General features: G+C 49.2%; 2 protein-coding genes, 1 long non-coding RNA gene and 1 pseudogene across 9 annotated transcripts in view; 1 reads left to right on the top strand and 3 right to left on the bottom strand.

Annotated features, from left to right (window-relative positions):
- Nucleotides 1-19,934, bottom strand: part of LOC123383548 (transport and Golgi organization protein 1 homolog) — a 355,976-nt gene that overhangs the window by 100,414 nt on the left and 235,628 nt on the right. The window lies entirely within an intron of this gene.
- Nucleotides 1-19,934, bottom strand: part of LOC109497044 (transport and Golgi organization protein 1 homolog) — a 259,754-nt gene that overhangs the window by 36,972 nt on the left and 202,848 nt on the right. The window lies entirely within an intron of this gene.
- LOC123383547 lies at nt 8,655-12,136 on the bottom strand (annotated as a pseudogene).
- LOC123383550 lies at nt 12,336-17,052 on the top strand. Its single transcript, XR_006593380.1, has 3 exons — nt 12,336-12,470; nt 12,688-12,810; nt 13,240-17,052. It is a non-coding gene; the product is annotated as an uncharacterized LOC123383550 (long non-coding RNA).

The following is a 19,934-nucleotide window of genomic DNA, read 5'->3' as shown; positions in this document are numbered from 1 at the left end:
CCTAGGAATAAATCTAACCAAAGATGTAAAAGATCTGTATGCTGAAAACTATAGAAAACGTATGAAAGTAATTGAAGAAGATTTAAAGAAATGGAAAGACATTCCCTGCTCATGGATTGGAAGAATAAATCTTGTCAAAATGTCAATACTACCCAAAGCTATCTACACATTCAATGCAATCCCAATCAAAATTGCACGAGCATTCTTCTCAAAACTAGAACAAGCAATCCTAAAATTCATATGGAACCACAAAAGGCCCCGAATAGCCAAAGGAATTTTGAAGAAGAAGACCAAAGCAGGAGGCATCACAATCCCAGACTTTAGCCTCTACTACAAAGCTGTCATCATCAAGACAGCATGGTATTGGCACAAAAACAGACACATAGACCAATGGAATAGAATAGAAACCCCAGAACTAGACCCACAAACGTATGGCCAACTCATCTTTGACAAAGCAGGAAAGAACATCCAATGGAAAAAAGACAATCTCTTTAACAAATGGTGCTGGGAGAACTGGACAGCAACATGCAGAAGGTTGAAATTAGACCACTTTCTCACACCATTCACAAAAATAAACTCAAAATGGATAAAGGACCTGAATGTGAGACAGGAAACCATCAAAACCTTAGAGGAGAAAGCAGGAAAAGACCTCTCTGACCTCAGCCGTAGCAATCTCTTACTCGACACATCCCCAAAGGCAAGGGAATTAAAAGCAAAAGTGAATTACTGGGACCTTATGAAGATAAAAAGCTTCTGCACAGCAAAGGAAACAACCAACAAAACTAAAAGGCAACCAACGGAATGGGAAGAGATATTTGCAAATGACATATCGGACCAAGGGCTAGTATCCAAAATCTATAAAGAGCTCACCAAACTCCACACCCGAAAAACAAATAACCCAGTGAAGAAATGGGCAGAAAACATGAATAGACACTTCTCTAAAGAAGACATCCGGATGGCCAACAGGCACATGAAAAGATGCTCAACGTCGCTCCTCATCAGGGAAATACAAATCAAAACCACACTCAGATATCACCTCATGCCAGTCAGAGTGGCCAAAATGAACAAATCAGGAGACTATAAATGCGAGGATGTGGAGAAACGGGAAGCCTTTTGCACTGTTGGTGGGAATGCAAATTAGTGCAGCCACTCTGGAAAACAGTGTGGAGGTTCCTCAGAAAATTAAAAATAGACCTACCCTATGACCCAGCAATAGCACTGCTAGGAATTGACCCAAGGGATACAGGAGTACTGATGCATAGGGGCACTTGTACCCCAATGTTTATAGCAGCACTCTCAACAATAGCCAAATTATGGAAAGAGCCTAAATGTCCATCAACTGATGAATGGATAAAGAAATTGTGGTTTATATACACAATGGAGTACTACGTGGCAATGAGAAAGAAGGAAATATGGCCCTTTGTAGCAACGTGGATGGAACTGGAGAGTGTGATGCTAAGTGAAATAAGCCATACAGAGAAAGACAGATACCATATGGTTTCACTCTTATGTGGATCCTGAGAAACTTAACAGAAACCCATGGGGGAGGGCAAGGAAAAAAAAAAAGAGGTTAGAGTGGAAGAGAGCCAAAGCATAAGAGACTCTTAAAAACTGAGAACAAACTGAGGGTTGATGGGGGGTGGGAGGGAGGGGAGGGTGGGTGATGGGCATTGAGGAGGGCACCTTTTGGGATGAGCACTGGGTGTTGTATGGAAACCAATTTGACAATAAACTTCATATACTGAAAAAAAAAAAGATTTCTTTCACTGGAACGTAAAAGATCCTGACACAGTCCAGGCATATAGCAAGATGCAGGCAAAATGGAAACCAGAGAGCAGGAGATAAGGATCAAAGCAGGTTTGAATTTGGTTGCGTTTGTTGGTCACCAAAGGTTAGGGTGATCAGTTACATCATTCTCTGTAGGTTTGCCATGAGATCATTCAAGCTCCTTAGGAGACCCCAAGCTTTTTCCTAGCACTGGCTTCTCAAAATAGAATGGACTTTGTAGAAGGAAATGCTCAGATACGGAGAGGACGCCCTCTTTGATGGACACCCTTCAGCAAATATAATCATGGGATTTGCAAAGCTGTTACCAAGACTCTTGTGGATGCTAAGGGACTCCCCCTCCTTACAGGGTTGGTCAGCTTGATTTTGTGGGAGCAAGAGAAAGGCAATGTGCTCCAACTCTGCACACTTCTGAAGGTTCTCTCCCCTGGTGAACATTCCTAGAGGTGGTTCTAGAACACTGTAGCCACTAACAGTACTCAGCCTGTTTTGCCCTTTCCTGCTTGGAAATCAGCTTACCTGTACCAGCTCCCCTAAAGAGAAGGGAAGCTCAGGAGAGTTAGAATCTCCTGTCCTTCAGCCCCAAGAAAGATGGCAGCGAGGTGCGTGGAGACGTTAGGGGGGCCACACTCAAGAGCCTCCCTTGTCCTCACCTCCTGTCTCCAGGATTAACACAAGCTATTAGGATCTCACATTACCAGCAGGCTGTCACTGCAGTGAGGATCTCAAATGGCTCCAACCCAAGTCACAGATTGTCCCAGAGTCTCTTTCCTTACAAAGAAAAAGGAGAAAAGCCACCGCGCCCCTAAACTTGTCTTGGAGCAGTATCGCTTTGATGAAGCCTAGTCTGACCATGTGCCTCACTAGAGTTCCACGGACAAAGGCAGGTTTGTAGCAGAGTATCACAACACGACACTAGGGGAGACAAGGTGTGTGTGTTTTGTTTGTTGTTGCTGCTGCCCTTGGAACTGTGTCAGTGGTTTTACAAGCGGTATTTCATTTACTGTACATGGCAATCCAAGGAATGAGATGGTAATACCACCACTTTCTATGGAAGGAGGGAGAGGATATGTACTTTGCCCAAGGTCACACCATTGGTACGAGGCAGAGCCCATGAGTGTGGACCCAAATCTACGGGACCTCCAAGTCCATGCTCTAGTCTCTGCCTCAGACCCTGACAGGTGGGTGCCGTGGAACCACAGTGGGCAGAAGAACCCCCTGCCCCTGGGGTTCATCCAACAAGAAATGCCTTCCTTATCAGAGCCATGTGTGAGCTCTCTGGGGTACGTTGCCCATATCACAGCTATGTGCCCCCCTAAAGGAAATATGCAGATACATTATCTAGGGATAGCGAGGCTAACCATCAGTAAGCAGGCACATGGCTTAAACCACCCCTCCCCACCCCATAACAAAACCGCAGGCTGAAGAAAATACTGATAGAGGAAGCACAAGAAAACAATTGCGTCGACTCTCCCCTTCTCTTCAACAGCTAGCTTGTCACAAGGTTAAAAACAATGATGTTCTATTCAGATCAAAGCAAAGTCAGCCAAGAATAATCAAAACTCTCATGAAAAATATTCAAAATATGGACTGTTTATTAATGGTAAGTTTCATCCTCAACATACATCATGCTTTGATGTTAGCTAATGATCGTATGACATCACCGTGCTTACCAACAAAATTTAAAATAATACTTACTGCACCTTCAGCTCAGCTTAAAATTCATTTTTATGTATGCCTTATAATGTACCTAATAACTGTTCACCGGTACACGCACATACTTATTAGTACAACAAATGTGTATGGATTAGGGTACATGCTAAAAAACATGTTAAAACATGTGTCCAAAAAGCTTCATAAAGAAGACAGTGGAAATCACCAACTATGCACTATAAACCAAATTCCCAAGGATTTGCCATCTATTGGGGGCACATAGTTTGGGTGCTTCTCAAACAATGTGCATTCATGCTACCTAGGGGCCTTGATAAAATGCAGATTCTATTTCAATAAGTCTGTGGCAGGGCATGAGATTCTTCCGCTCAAGCTCCCAGGTCATGAAAATGAAGCTGCTCCACAGGACACACTCTGAGTAGTAAGTTCCTAAAAGAACTATAATGGTAACTTTTAAGTGTCCACTTGACTGGGCCACAGGGTGCCCAAATATTTGGTCAAAGGTCATTTTGGATGCATCTGAGAATGTGCGTTTGCATGAGATGACCACTGACAGTCAAGAGACTGAGTACATTGTGCTCCATCATTCGGGTGGGCCTCGTCTAATCAGTTGAAGGCATGTACAGACCAAAAGGCTGACCCTCTCTTGAGTAAAAGGGAATTTTCCTGCCTGACAGCCTTCAAACTGGGGTGTCAGTTCTGCTGATTTCAGACTTCCTAATGGCAAGTGCACATAATGTATCTCTCTCTCTCTATCTCTCTATATGTATATGTATATACCTAGATATAGATAGGTATAGATATAGATATAGATATCTCCTATAGGTCCTGTTTCTCTGGGGAACCCTAATACAGGTACCTCACTAAAGAAACTATACTTTTCCTTGATATCACTCGTCCCAGTTCAGAACAATTAGGTTGAAACATTGCCATTTTTACCGTCAAAGATGATTGAATATTGACAATTTCATAAGGTTCCATTTAGTGTCAATTTCTTTCAAGATTTACTTGTGTGTTACTTGTCTCGAGCCATTTGAGTGTTAGTTCTTTGAGTGCAGGGATTGTGTCTGTACTGTCACTATTATAGCTCTCAAAACAGTGCTAGGTATGCCATAGGTGCTCAATAAATACCTATTAAATGAATATGTGAATGGGTGAATGAATGAATGAATGAATAAAGAGTGAATGAAAGAGATACTTTCTTTTGTAAACTGGGATGTCAGAAACCAGAATTCCTCTGTGCCAGATGCTGCTCTAGGCACTGTGGACAGTAATGTAAAGAGACAGATCATCAAGTAGCAAACCAGGAAATTAACAAGTTAATTTTAGGCTGTAATGTGAAATGAAGCAAGTAACACCAAGCGATGGGCTGGAGTGGGTGGGGGTGGGGGGGGAGGCTGTGGTAACTGAGCCTGGGTCATCAGGGATGGCTTCTCAGAGAAGGCGACACTGGAGCGGAGACCTCAATGGCGAGGAAGCCAGCATGTGAGGTCTGATGGAGGAGAATTCGAGCCAAGCCAATACGACAGCTCCAAGGTAGCAATGAGCTTGGCATATTTGAGGAACAAAAAGAGAATACGGCGTTCCTTCACTTTCCGATTACGGCGAGCAAATAAAAGACCCCAACATTCCCAAACAGAGCTCAGAACCTCCTCATCTTGCTTCAGAGCTTCCAGGAGTCCCGAGGTCTAAACTGTGTTCTGACATTTAAACACTTGACTAGGATTCCGGAGCATTTCCTCTTGTATCAGAAGCATCTTTTAGTCTTTCAAGAACGCAAGGGTTGTGGGAATGAGGTACCTTTCTGGAGCGGTGGTTACACAGGTACAGGCAAAGCTCCTCAAACCACACTTAAAACGTGTGCCTTTTATCGTGCAACGTATACCCCACTGAAGGTGACTGCTAAAATGCAAGGACTCCATTGCCCAAAGAGAAGTAACCTGCCATGAAAAACGATATAGAGAGACTACTCCATGGGCAACAAGATGTGCCTGCAAGGGTTTCTCCAAGCTGGGGAGCTGGTGAAAGCCAGAAGGTAACCACAGACATGCGGGATAAAGGGGAAGCAGAAAGAAGAGAGAAGAGGCAAAAGAAGGGAAGACATTTATCATTTGAGGCCACTTCTTTAAAAGAGACTCCAAACAAATAAAAATACAAAAAATAAATAGAAGGGACTCCGGCTCGTCTGAAGCATGTTTGAAAAGCACCCGGGACACTGTGCTGTGTAATGTGCCACTTGGATTTCTGATTCTGTTTGAAGGTGGGCAAAACAATGGCATGTGTTCCCTCCTGGCCTCAAGTGTATGGAGCTTCCTACAGGCATTCCTGCCCCCAAGGTCATTTCTCATCAATGCCTCCTCAAAGGGCACTGGCCCTGCCAGGGGCAGATGCAGGAAACACTCCTGGTCTTGATCTTCCAGCGGCTCCTTGAACTGGCCTCCCTGCATGTGTTGCCATTTGCAGAACCGTAAGCACTTCTTTGCGATCTGAGAGCATGTAAGTCCTGCACGTGTCCACTCAAAGGCCGTGCAGCCTAGTGGTCAAGGACCTGTGCTCTGGCCTCAGACTGTCCCGGTTGGAAGCCTGACTCCTCCACTCCCCAGGGCCTTGTTCATCCTCACGGAAAGCAATCCGTGCCTCTTCAAAGGCACACTGTCCTAAGGCCTGCCTCAGTGGGGCGGGACCTGAAATTAAAGGAGAATTTATACCCAAGCTCACGGCAAAATAGCAGGCTGGACAAGGGTTCTTTCATAACACCCAGGCCAACACTTTGCAAGGTATTCAATGTGGCCATACCTGGGTCTTCTCTCCTATTCTGAACCTGTCACCCTCCGCTGCTTAACCCTGAAGGACTTAGGAGCCTTGACCAATGTCACACAGCTAAAAACATATAACAGAGCCAGAGCTAGGTACCGAGTTTCAGACTACAACATTTACCCCTTTGGCAGGTCAGGGGTAGAAAATTCCAATCATAAGGGTGATGGCAAAGGGGTAAAAGTTGCTGAGCAGTGACCATAAAGAGGTCCTGTGCTAAGGGCCTCCCAAGCCCAGTCTCAGTGAAACCCTCGCACAAGCCTACGACATAGGGATCACCATGGTCGCAATTTACAGACAAGAACCTAAAACTCAGAGAGGTGAAGTCCCTTTCCCAAGGCCACACAACTCTTAAGTGGCCACGCTGGATGGAATCTCCGGCCATCTGACTCGGGGTGGGCCTGACTGCGTCTCCAGGCACTGCAGGGACCAGCACTAAGGGAACTGGGTGGGGGTGGAGACGGAGGAGAACCTGAGAGCTTCCTAAAGAGGGAAGTCACCCCCGGGAGGCAACCAACAGCTTCCTTGGGAAAATGCACGTCTGGTGTTGTCGGTTCTACCAATTTCTCAAGAGAAGTCAGCAATTGGGATTTCTATGTGAAATCTCCTTGGTTCTAAGTTGGGTTTCAAACACAATACATAACAGACACTGAAGAAATTTTACAGCCCAGACGCAGTGAGCCTTGACTGGATCCGAGTTTGGAAGCCCAAGCTCCAGAGGACATTTCTGGCATGACCAGGACAATGCTACCGTGATTGGCTATTTGATGGTATTAGAGTTTCTGTCCTGCTTCTTGAGTGCGATCCTGGGATTGTGTTGTGTGGGAGAATGTCCTTGCTCTTAGGCGATCCACGCTGAAGTATTTAGGGAGAAAGGGAGAGGGCAAAGGAAAATACAGAGTGGGTGCTAAAGCAGATATGACAAGATACTCATAATTGCGTGGCCTAGATTAGTAACTCTCAACTGGGGGTGATTCTACCCCCAGATGACATGTGGCTATGAATGAGGACATTTTTTTTTAACTCACAGCTGGGTTGTCAGGGGGGTGCTACTGGCACCTAGTGGGGGGAGTCGAAGCAGGCTGCCAGACACACTACGATGCACAGAACAGCCCCCCCCAAACCGAGAATGAGCCGGCCCCAATGGCAGTCGTACCGGGAGTGAAAAACCCTAAAGACATTTTTATCCTTCTTTCAAGTTTTGTCTTTTGTATGTGTAAAATGTTTCACAGTAAAAAAAAAGAGAGAGAGAGAGAAAGAAACTTAAAAATAAGAATACATAAATAGTGGTGCCTGGGTGGCTCAGTTGGTTGGGCCTCTGACTTCAGCCTAGGTCATGATCTCTCCGTTCCCGGGATCGAGCCCTGTGTTGGGCTCTGTGCTGACAGCTCAGAGCCTGGAGCCTGTTTCAGATTCTGTGTCTCCCTCTGTCTCTCCCTCTGCCCCTCCCCTGCTCATGCTCTGTCTCTCTCTCTCTCTCTCTCAAAAATAAACATGCATTGGGGCGCCTGGGTGGCGCAGTCGGTTAAGCGTCCGACTTCAGCCAGGTCACGATCTCGCGGTCCATGAGTTCGAGCCCCGCGTCGGGCTCTGGGCTGATGGCTCAGAGCCTGGAGCCTGTTTCCGATTCTGTGTCTCCCTCTCTCTCTGCCCCTCCCCCGTTCATGCTCTGTCTCTCTCTGTCCCAAAAATAAATAAATGTTGAAAAAAAAAATAAACATGCATTAAAAAAAAATACATATATAGCAATACCTTGCAGACCAAACCAGTAACCACAGCTGGTTACCCTGGGTAACCACAGCCAGCCACTGTTTGCAGTCACTTGTTCCCATACATAGTGGCAGAATATAAGGCTGCTGTGGCTGATGGATGAGGGTCTCTGAATATCTTCCTATGTCATGGGCAAGACCCCCGCATGCCCATGGATTTCACAGGTCCTGGAATTAGCAACTTTCCCATTTTCAAGTCCCAGTCAGCCCAAAAAGGAGCAGCCAACATGCCCACGATTCTGGGTCTGAAAACTGACATCACGAAGGCCTCTTCTGGGATACCACAATGCCACGGGTCACGAGGAGCAGTTGGTGACATGGGGCTGCTTTCCGATGAAATGAGAATGAACCCTTCATCTCAGTGACCCGCACAGCCAGCCCAAGACAAAATAAATTAAGAGGCTGTGGCCGAGATGGTAATTTCACCCGGAAGCTCTCAGGTAGCTGGGTGTATGCCACCCGGGTACCCCCTGACCTGTGGCTGGGACTTGAAATGGTTAATCGCATACACAGAGCACCATGCATTTCGACGGTCCTGGGGGCAGCCCCCAGCACCACAAATACACAAATACACAAAGCAGAAATACGTGCAGAAAACACACAAACAAATGCACATAAGAGAGTGACATTGGATTTAATGCATCCATCTCCAAGACTGTAAAATAGTCCCAAACTCAAGAACAGTCTTCCTTAAACATGTAGGCCACTTTTGAGGAGCCATTCAGGGAGGCTGCTACATGCGGATTTCTGGGGCTCATCCCAGACCTTTGCTGACCCGGAATCTTTCCCTTTCTGGACAGAACACAAGAATATGCATTCTAGGAAGCTGCCCACCCCCACCCAATGCTCACTCAAACTGAAAACACACTTGAAATCAGGGGGCTGGGGACTGCAGTTTTATAACTAACAGGGTGACCTCGGAGAAGCCACCCAACCTGAGCCATGATTTTGTCATCTATAAGTGGGAACTGATAGCACCTGTCTCCTAAGGTGCTCATGCACACTAAAGGAGTGTTTACACACACATGCACTCAAGTACACACACACACACACACACACACACACACACACACACACACACCTCTCTCTCTAGTGCAGTGCCTGGCAAATGTTCTTTCCTTTTCAGTAATAGTAACTGGCCAGGCACTGGAAAGCCTAGAGACCTTAACAGAAGTACAAAGACTCAGCAACCCTAGAGATTGTGATCTAAATTGCCTAGGGCGGGCCCCTAGCAAGAGGGTTGTTTTGTTTTGTTTTTTAAAGCACTCCAGGTGGTCCTAAACAGCAGCTGGGGTTGAAAACCACACCTGGGAAACTGCCAATAAAATTCAACTATCCTTTCTCTTCAAGAGAATGTACTCCATGGCATTCTGGAATTTCCAAACTGTGTACCAGGAGAGTCTTGTGTCCAGGCTCTTTGAGAAGTGTGGATGCCCAGAGATTCCACATGCAACCAGCCCTTTGGTGGTCCCTGAAGAAGTGGCTGCAACCAACTAAGCTGGGGGGATTCTTTCTCCAGACAGAGCTGCAAGGTGGCAAGACAGGAATAAGATTCCCTCCTGAGCCCTCAGGTCTGCGGTGGAGCTCTGTCTCAACAGGAATACCCAGATCACACAGAGCCTGAAGATCACACATCACCTTCCCCCTCTGCAGGCCAAAGGGAGCCGCCCACCCTTAGCTCAGCTCCCACCTTCCCACCTCCCCTTCTCCCGCCTTTCCTACCCTCCTTCACCCCCCACCCAAACACCCAGGAGGGCTCCTGGAAGCGCTGGTTTGCAAGGGAAAGGCTCAGTGGATACTTCAGCAGAGGAATTAATATGAATCTGCAAGGCAGCCTACCTATGCCTGAGGGACTCTCTCCCTACCAAGGCCACACCCTTTGCCTGCCACAGTCCCGCCTCCCTAGTCTTCCTTCACCTTAACACAGACCCAGGGAACCTACAGGGACTGGCTGGGACTGCAGGAAGTGAAACTCCTGCCTGTGGGGCTGGGGACAGGGCATCTTGGAGGTGCAGGAGGTGGGCGGGGCCAGCGTGTTACTCTCTCAGTTGGTCAGAGTTTCCTGAATCCTCTCCAAGCTAACTTTTGTGCTTCAAGACCCCAACATCCACCCACACCTCCCTGCTGACCCAAACCAAGAGGAATTTCCTCACCTCTTGCCCCAAATCCCTCCCCTCTGGAGGGGAAAAAAAATCATCGGATACTCTGCGTATAAATAGAAAATAATTACTAGTGAGGTGGTCATGCTCCTCCGCCTATTTTGGGTGGGTCTCTTTGTTGAGGTTTTTTAGGCAGGCGCACCGAGTTCCTGCATCCACAGGAGCACACATGGGCCCCCGCCTAGGTGTGGGGAGGGTGTGTGCCTGTGTGTAGGGGGTTGGGGGGGGCACATGGCGACCCCGTTGCCCACACTCGGCAAGATCCAGCTAGCTACCGCCCAGCCACCCAGCTGTTCCAAGACCGCCAGTCGCTCTCCAACCCTGCCCGCCCAGACCTCCTGCCAACCCTGGCCTGCATCGCGTCTGGGGGCTGCTTCCCAGTGGCTGCGCCCTCTGCCTCCAAAGTTACTGGGTTGTGCGAATCAACTTAGACACTTTTTAAAAGGCAAAGGAAAATCGCTCCATTAATCCCCAAATGCCTTCTCCCATCTGCTGCACTCTCAATCACTAGGACTTGCCTAATGCAAGTTGAGGGAAAGTTGAAGAATCAGTGGGGCAGGAGGGTGGCTCCCGCCCTTGGAGTCCTCGCCAACCCCTGCAAGGGGCGCAGCGCGGGGAGGAATCCCTGGCCCCCAGCAGGGAGAAGTGGCGACAGCGGAAAGCGGGCAGGGGTCCGGGTGGCGGGGAGGCAACCAAGGTCCCAATTCCAGGAACCTGGCAGCTCAGGGAGAGAGAGAAGAGGCCGCTCCAGGCAAGGCTTTTCTTCTCGTCCTCCCTCTCTCTCTCCACCTCCCTAGCTTCTTTTTCGCGACCCTTAGGAGTTGTAGGCGGCACACACTGCTTCCCTCCCTCACACGTGCCGCCCTTCCTTTTCGGGCCGCCTGCCCTGTTTACCTAGAAGCTGGCATCTGGAATCAGAGGGGTAGACCCCTCGCCAAAACCCAAGACTCCGGGGCCGTGGGCTCCCGGGCTGTGTGTGTCTCAGATCCGCTTGAATCCTAGGTGGGAAAGGGCAGCGAGACGGTGAGGGGTGGTGCAGAGACCACCCCCTACATACACACACGCGCTCAAGTCCACACCTGTGCGGAGCCCAGCGCCCCTTCTCTGCCCTTGGAGCCGAAATTGGCTGCCCAGGCGACCTCCGCCAGCGGAGATGGGGGTTGGGGGGGGAGCGCCATTGCCCAAGGAAAGGTGGAGAGGGAAGAGAAGGGAGAGCGGCGCCTGGAGGGGAGGCGAAGGAGTTGGGTGGAGGGGAGGCAGCCTACCCTGACTTGGCTTCCTTTGCCGCCGGTGCGCTTTCTCCAGCCCCAGCTTGGTGAAGATGCCTACAAGCATGACGGCCAGCACCCCGCACATGATGTAAAGGATCCGGTTGGTCTTGTCCTTCGTGGGGTGGTGCAGGGGGCCGTCCTTGCGCGCGGGGGGCTTGCGGGTGTTGAGCCACAGCGGAATGTCAGAGTTGGTGCAGGTGCTCTGGTTCAGTCGCCGCTTCTTAACACGTGCAGCAGAATCGCAAGTCACAAGTCCCTCAGCGGAAGATGAAGTCGCCCGAGGAACAATTGAACGGCTGGTCCCACTCGTCCCTGATATCGAAGTAGCCCCGGCAGAAGTTCGGCGTGGGCGCTCGGGTAGGGGACGCGTCCCAGACCCCCGCGCCCTCGCTGGCCTCTTCCGAGGCGGCCCCCAGAGCGGCTGCACGCCCCCCTCCCCGCGCCAGCACTACCACGCAGCCCAGCTGAGCCAGCTGCCCGTGCCCCGCTCGCTCCTGCACCCGGCACACGCGGGCGCACACCTCGGTGAGGAAGCTGCCGAGGAGCAGCCGGAGGACGCTACGAATCATGTCTCCCAGCCTGGGCTCCGCCGGCCGCCTCTCCAGGCGCGGACGAAGCTCCCGAGGCTGTTGCCGGGGGCTGCGAGCCGCCGCCAGCCGCACAGGAAGGGAGAGGCGAGGGGCGCTCGTGGTGGGCGGCCCCTGCGCTGGGCTCAGCCCGCTTTCACCTCCCGGACGCTGCGCGTAGCGCGCCTAAGGGGAGGGGCCAGGCGGGGAGGAGCGCGCCTGGCCGGGCTGGGGGAGGACGAGTGGGGGCAAGCGCTGGGTGCAGGTCCGGCCCCCTACAGGGAGAAGCGGAGGCCGCAGAGCAGCGGAGAGTGGGTCGGTCCGTGCTGCGCCTAGGTCGGCGGCTCCGGACTAGCCGCCCTGCGCCCGCTCTCAGGATCCCTCTCAGCTCTCCAGCTTGCTAAGTCCCCAGGAGAGAGCCAAGCAACGCTTTTGGTATGAAGAGAGGGCAGGAGGAAAGGGGTGGGGGGGAGGGAAGGAGGGGTGGAAAGGTCGCGAGCTCCAAGGAGGCGGGGCGCGGAAGAGGTGAGTCGGCAGGGCTGGCGGGAGCGAGTTGGGGGGCGGGAGTGCAGAGCTGAACTAGGCTAGCGGGCGGGGAGAGGGGGGAGCGTCGGCAGCCACTGGGGCTGAAGGCAGCGCTCGGGTTTCCCAGCAGGTGGAGGATGGCTGCGGGACCTCCCGCGCCCTCTCTGGGAGGGAGACGCGGCTCAGACCTGTTCCTGGCGAAGAGGCGGCTCAGCCCCTGGCTTTTTCAGGCGTGTGCGCAGGAGCTGAGGTTCGAATCTGCCCTCCAGGGAAGGGGGGATTCGCAGGGGTTAGGTAGGGACAGACTAAGTGGCTTCCACTCCAAGGCAAACTGAGACACAGTCTGATCAGGATCGCCCCTGCATGGTGCCCGGGCCATCTCGCCCTTCCCTTCCCCGACTGAGCCCTCTAGCCAGGCGCGCGTCCGGGGTGGTTCTACTCCCTGGGACTTGCCTAGGAACAAGACTGAGCTGGGAAGGCTGGATGGCAAGCCACAGGCCCCAGGGTAAAGACCCCTGGAGAGGGCCTTGGGAGGAACTGAAGTCAAAGAAGCCCAGGGGGTAGAAAGAGGCAGCAGACCAGGCCCAGGCGTCCCAGAAGGTCTTTCCATGGGATTCTCCCAGGACCTGCCACTTGTGTCCTTCTAAGACCTCGCGGGGGCGTTCCCTGCGTTCTACAGGAGGGCACACAGCACGCCCAGATCCATGCAGCACAAGGCCTGGACACCTAGCTTCAGCCACCCTCCCGCATCTGGAACTCACGCCCGGGTCTCTGGAGTCCGCTGGCCCCTTGCTCACGGATCCCCCCAGACATCCTCACCCGCTGTGGTGCAGTCTGGCCTTGCTTCCTGGGCTTCCAGCCTCTGGTCCTTGCCCTTCAGCATTTCCAAATCTGCCCTCTCCACTCAGCTGATTCCAGCTGGAATCAGTTGGCCCTCTCTCATTTATCCCACTTGTTTCCTCTGCTTGAGTTTGACTCCAATAGCCCCCAAAACAGGATTTGCACCAAAGCTGCTACACTGAATTTAGATCTCCACACGCCCCTGTTTTGTTTTGTTTTGTTTTGTTTTGTTTTGTTTTAATTGCATTAACTAAGTATACACCTTGCAGTCAGCTGGGCGGTTTGCAGGGAAATGATGTCTCCACCACCCTCCCCTCCACTGGGCTTCAGTCAGGGGCTTCTCCGGGCATTTTCAAAGCACCAAAAAGTTGGGCCACCAATAAAATGACATAGTGGGTTCTCTTTAACCGAAAAAGCATGGTGGGGAGGTGGTTACTGAACTCCTTTGCAAGTTTTCTCAAAATGACAGGGAGTTTGGCTCACTGTGCCTTCTCTTGGAAGAATGTCACCTCCTGTCTTCTGAAAGACTAGCATAGAATGACCCTGTTCCAGCAAAAAATGAACCAGGCCGACATTGACCCAGCATATCCAGGAGTATGCCAGCCCTCGGAGACTCACTGAATCGCGGGCTGTATTATGTCCCAAACCCACCTGGACAAGGTGTGAGATTGTTTAGTCTAAATGCATCAGAGCCATCGGAACGAGGTTCCCAAAATACAGCAGTGTGGCATGTGGGTCGACCCACACCCACCACCACTGTGTGAGCCTCTAAAACACAAGCATTGGTGTGTGAGAACTAATGATGGCTGACATCTGATGCCTACAATATACCCACTAAGCTTGTCTTTTCTAAAGTCACCTCCTCACAGATGCTCAAAGCAGTGCCTAGCATCTCGCAGACAATCTGGGAATAGTTGCTAAACCACTGGAGTGACTGATCTCCTGTAACTCTATCTCTAGGTGATACTAGGAGGCCCACACAACAGAGGGAGGGACTAAGGCCCAAAGCGATTAAACCAGATGCCCACAGTAGAGCACCAAGGGACGCTACACAGTTGGCATTTGACCCAAGAAATGTGACTCCTGGGTCTGTGTTGTAACCACTGCAGGTAGTGCCTGCCTAAAATAGGCCTCCAGACTCCCCGTCCATCTGACATTACATGATGTATTTGGTTTTTGCCTATCTCCGCACATTGAACGGTAAACTCCAGGGCAGAAAGGGGCCTTGACTCATGCAGCATCTCCCAGCACCTACAGCAGCAAGAAGTATGAGAAACACCCAAAAACTATGTACAGGCTGTTTTGATGAACTTACTAAACTCTTACGCAAGACCTTTGGTGTGACACCAAGGGAGGAAAGAAATGCATACAACATGGACAGACAATGGAGTTTCTGCTGTCAGGACCACACAGAGGGATTGGGATATTTCCAGGCACTAAATCAGAATTGGAAAGGACCCTTCCAGCAGGCCTGCCGAGGTCCAAGAGGCTGAGGCTCAGAGAGGTTAAGGTCTTTGTCCCAAGGTCACATGGTCAGCAAATGGGAAAGCCAGGGCTGGGTGCAGAAATCCAGACTCCTAACCTCTGCTTTCCTGCCTGCCCACCCCCACTGCACCCCACCAAGGCACCTCCCAGCAAGCATCAGGGCTGGGAGCCTAGGACAAGGGCCTGGTAGGAGGATAGGTCACAGACAACCTCCCGCAAGAGTTGGGGTTGTTCAGACACATTTAAATTTGATTTTAAACAAGAGAGACAGAACAAAAGAAACAAACAGAAAAAAACACCTTCGTGAAAAGAGACAAAATCTAGACAGAAAAGTCCATTTTAGAATCTATCTCCAGTCTGTGTAAAATATTGCCTGTCACCAGAATATTTGAGTCCAGTCCTCAGGGGAGATTCACTCTGGCTGCTATTCCAGGCTTTACTTAACAGAGACTGCCCCCTGTTTGTCACAAGGAGAGTGCAGGGAGCCTGCTTGGGAAAGAAGCCAACCTGATAGACCAACCCTTTGTGGCTTATTTGCCAGATCCCAAACTTTAAACCTGCTATCCCTGTGAACTTCAACCAAACCAAATTCCCTTGCTGTTCCCGCCTGGAACATTGCCCACACCCGTTTCCCAAGCCTTTGAAAAATAGGTACAAGAAGGGGGGAATCAGGTTCATTTTCCTCTCTAAAGGAAGAAAGCCACTTTCCTCTGGGTATGTCAACTCAGTAAATAGAGTCACTGCCTCCTAATAGAAGTGTGATTATTGACAACATGTCCCCATTTAGAACATGTGGTTGAGAAACCATTTCTGTAAGGGTTCCTGGTGGGGAGGGGTGCGGGTGTGTGTGTGTGTGTGTGTGTGTGTGTGTGTGTAGGGATGGTGGTGGCTATTCACTTCCTAATTGAAACACTTGTCAAGTTCATAGAAGATGAAAATTATCATCAAAGACCACCCCCACCACTACCCAAATGAATTCCTCCAAATGTGTTGAAATTAACATGCAGCTCTGCAGGAAAGTGCTTTCTATGAAAGAGATGATGACATTATTATTTACAACACAGGCACTTTTAGTATCTAAGGAAGAATCTCGTTGGCTCTAGGCTTAATTATGTCAGTCTGCAGCACAATTTGCAAGGAACCTGCAACCATACTCCCCAATAATTAAGGGGAAGGAGCAATGTTACAAAGGAGGTTTGCTCACCAGGACTCGGAGCCCACATCAGTCTATATGCAACTCCACAAATTAGACTCTGTGTTGTGGCCCTCACCGGAAGGCATTGATTATTAATAGTCTTCATAGGGTGACTCTTAGGGTTTCAAAAAGGTTTCATAGCAACTGTTAGCCTTGCGAAAAAAGAAAAGAGATGACACACAAGCTGTTGGTTGGAAACCTTAAGAACTGCCTGGGGGCTGGGGGAGATCAAAACTGGACCCCCAAATACAGAGGGCAAGGAGAGACCAAAGGAGGAGGCAGATGTCTCCAGATGGGTGGATGGTGGGGGTAATAAGCAAGGGAACTTACAAGACCCGCCCTGGACCCTGCAAGGCAAGTGGATCTCTCCACCTGCCTGCCAGAAACTTACAAGTTTATATTACACACAACCCGCAATAGGGGTCAATAGTATATCGTCCAGATGGTCTCAGCAGCACTTTGCTCTCTCAAGGCTGCATCCTTGAAGCAGACTCCTCGTGCCAGAACAGTGTTTGGAATATACATTGCAAGGACAGGGGAGGAGGTGATGAGCCTCCGATTGCCCACCGCCAGCTCAGGGGTCAACTGAAGGTCATGTCCCCTCGATGACTTTCTCCAACAGAAGCCAAAATGTGGCCAGCACCTTGCCATGCTGGGGCAACACGCTGGTTTGATATATTTTATTCTCTTGTTCTGAAAAGAGAAAGGAAACTACAAGGGAAGTGAAGTGGGTCTAAATTTTGGTTCCCCCAGACTACAAGTAGTAGGTGAGATGATTTTTTGTGGTACCCAAACATGTTTTGTAAATAATTTTATATTTATTGTTAATGTGTGTCAGAAAAAATTAATGACACATCAAACACTTGGCTTCAGGGGAAAAACATTTAAGGTGCACATGAATTTAAAGTCCATTTAAGAAGAATAATAAATACATTATAGTATTTATTAATAAAGTAAACATGCAGAAAATAAGATGAAGTGTCTTGTGTTTAGGAAACGTGGGTTTTGGTATGAGGACAGGGTTTCTCAGCTTCAATGCTATCGACATTTTTTTTTAATGTTTATGTATTTATTTTTGAGAGCGAGACAGAGCGTGAGCAGAGCAGGGACAGAGAGAGAGAGAGAGAGAGAGAGAGAGAGAGAGAGAGAGAGAGAGACGACACGGAATCTGAAGCAGCCTCCAGCCTCTGAGCTGTCAGCCCTGACCCAGATGAGTGGCTCAGACTCGTGGACCGTGAGAACATGACCTGAGCCAAAGTCAGTAGCTTAACTGGCTGAGCCACCCAGGTACCCCAATGCTATTGACATTTTGGAGTGGATCATTCTGTGATGGGGGGAGCTGATGTGGGGGGCTGTCCTGTGCATCGTAGAAGGTTCAGGGGCATCTCTGGACTCTACCCACTAGATGCCAGTAGCACCTCCCAGTTGCCACAACCAAACACAGGTGATGAGCAGACATTGCGAAATCAGTTGAGAACCGCCCCATGTTTAAATCCTAGTTCTTTCTGTATGAGGTTTGTGACCTCAAATGAGTCGCTTAACCTCTCTAAGCCTCAGTTTCCCCACCTATAAGATGTGGATATGAATGGGTCTTTCCCGGGACACCTGGGTGACTCTTTCGGCTAAGCCTCTCTGACTCTTGACTTTAGCTCACATCATGATCTCATGGTTGGTGAGTTCAAGCCCCATGTTGGGCTCCACGCTGACACCGAGTAGCCTGCTTGGAATTCATTCTCTCTCTCTGCCCCTCCCCCATGCGCTTGCTTGCTCTCTCTGTCTCTCTCAATAAATAAATAAATAAATAAATAAATAAATAAATAAATAAATAAATAAATACTTTTAAAAAAAGAATGGTGCTTTCCCCAGGAATATTACAAACACTCCATATCTTGCAGGGAGCGCTTAGCACAGTGAAATGGAACTTTGGCAGTGCTTAGTAAACAGTCCTTCTTAAGACAGGAAACCTGAAGGAGCCTAGCAGGTAGCAGGCGCTGCCCTGAGTCCTGGGGAGACAGAAGGCTGAGACAACATCCTTGCTCTCCAGAATCTCAGATCTCCAGGACAGGATAGAATATAGAGGCAGGGCAAGCTTCCTGGGCATGCAGTCTGGACAGCCTTACAGCAACCCATGCTCAGGAGGGCCCCATGCTTCGCCTGCTGCTCTGCCATTGTCGTGAAACTCTTAAATGATTTCTGAACACGGGGCCTCACCAATTCTGCAGCCAGTCCTCTATGTAGGGGATGCAACTCTGGCAAAATGAGAGGTCAAGCATTTGGGAACTTACAGGGCGATGTTTCACTCTGCCTACACAGGCAAAGGTGTCTCTTTAAAGTGTTGACATCAAATCAGTCCTAGCCTACATGTATGTAAGCATTCTCAGCATGTAGCAAGAAGAATTTTTTTTTAAGTAGGCTTTATGCCTAGTGTGGAGTCAAATGCTGGTCTTGAACTCACAACCCTGAGATCAAGACCTGAGCTGAGATCAAGTTTAACCAACAGAGCCACCCAGGCACCCTACCGCAGGAAGAATTTTGGGAGATTCTCTTTAAAAATAGTTCTAGAGGTGCCTGGGTGATTCAGTCGGTTAAGTATCCAACTCCTGATCTCGGCTCAGGGTATGATCTCACAATTCCTGAGATCAAGCCTCACGTGGGGCTCTGAGCTGACAGTGTGGAGCCTGCTTGGGATTCTCTCTTTCCCTATCTTTCTGACCCCCCACCAAAATAAATAAATAAACTAAAAAAAAAAAAAAAACCCAGGTAGTTGTCAAATGTCAGTCCCAAGAATTATATTGAAGTTTTCCATAGTTAAGTTTCCACTGGTCCATAGAAAATTGAAAAAAAATTATGGTTGATGAAATAGATATTCTATAAGCAGCTCTTTTAAAGGTTGTATACTCTATTTGTGTAACAATCACTTTCTAAACTATGTTAGTCTTGGGTGTGTGTGTGTGTGTGTGTGTGTGTGTGTGTGTAAATATTTCTTACCAGGGTAAAATGGTAAACTTATCATGCCTAATTTTTGGTCATTTTACTATAGACGAATCCCAGAGTCTGGGATGACTAATGTAAGAACCTCACAGTAGGGTTTGTTCACAAGAAAAGTGGTAGTTTGAGGCAATTCTCTGAATAATGTAAGTCCCTCCAACTGTGCTGTGAAACCAAAATAGGTTTTAGGGTCATGCATTTTCCAGCTAGCTACATTGGCTAAAATGATGAGGTATATCCCCAGGAATTAGCTACGGCTGGATGCAAAGCACACAACTCCCCGGACCCATGTCTCTCTGCTCCAACAAATGCCTATAAATACAGATTGTATCAGAGAGTTTTTTCCCTGTAACAAATCATCCCAACATTTAGTGGCTTAAATAACAACTGCTTATTTAACTAACAGTTCCATAGATTGGCAATTTAGGTTGGCCTCAACTGGATGGTCCCTCTGGTCTTGGTTGGACTCACTCATGCATTTGCTGCTAAACTGCCAGGTCACCAGGGTGCTGGTTGGTCTGGGACAGCCTTCCTTTGGGACAGCTCCTCTCTGTCCCATGAGATTTCTCATAAGCCATCAGGGTAGCCAAGGCTTTTTCACATGACGCCTGGGCAGGGTTCCTAGTCACTAAAATAAAGCACGTGAGACTTATTGAGACCCCGGGTCAGCACAGGCACGTCATCACTGTGCCACATTCTGTTGGCACAAAACAAGCTACAACGGCAGTTTATATTCAAGGAGAATATGGAAGAGTGGCAAGGTTGCATTGCAAAGGGACATGCATGTGGTACCTGGGTGGCTCCGTCAGTTAAGCATCCGACTTTTGATGTCAGCTTGGGGTATGATCTCACAGTTTGTGAGTTTG

This window comes from Felis catus (assembly GCF_018350175.1).
Source record: "Felis catus isolate Fca126 chromosome A2 unlocalized genomic scaffold, F.catus_Fca126_mat1.0 chrA2_random_Un_scaffold_37, whole genome shotgun sequence".
In the NCBI taxonomy this organism is placed as follows: Eukaryota; Metazoa; Chordata; class Mammalia; order Carnivora; family Felidae; genus Felis; species Felis catus.
This window is presented reverse-complemented; position numbering and strand designations above follow the sequence as displayed.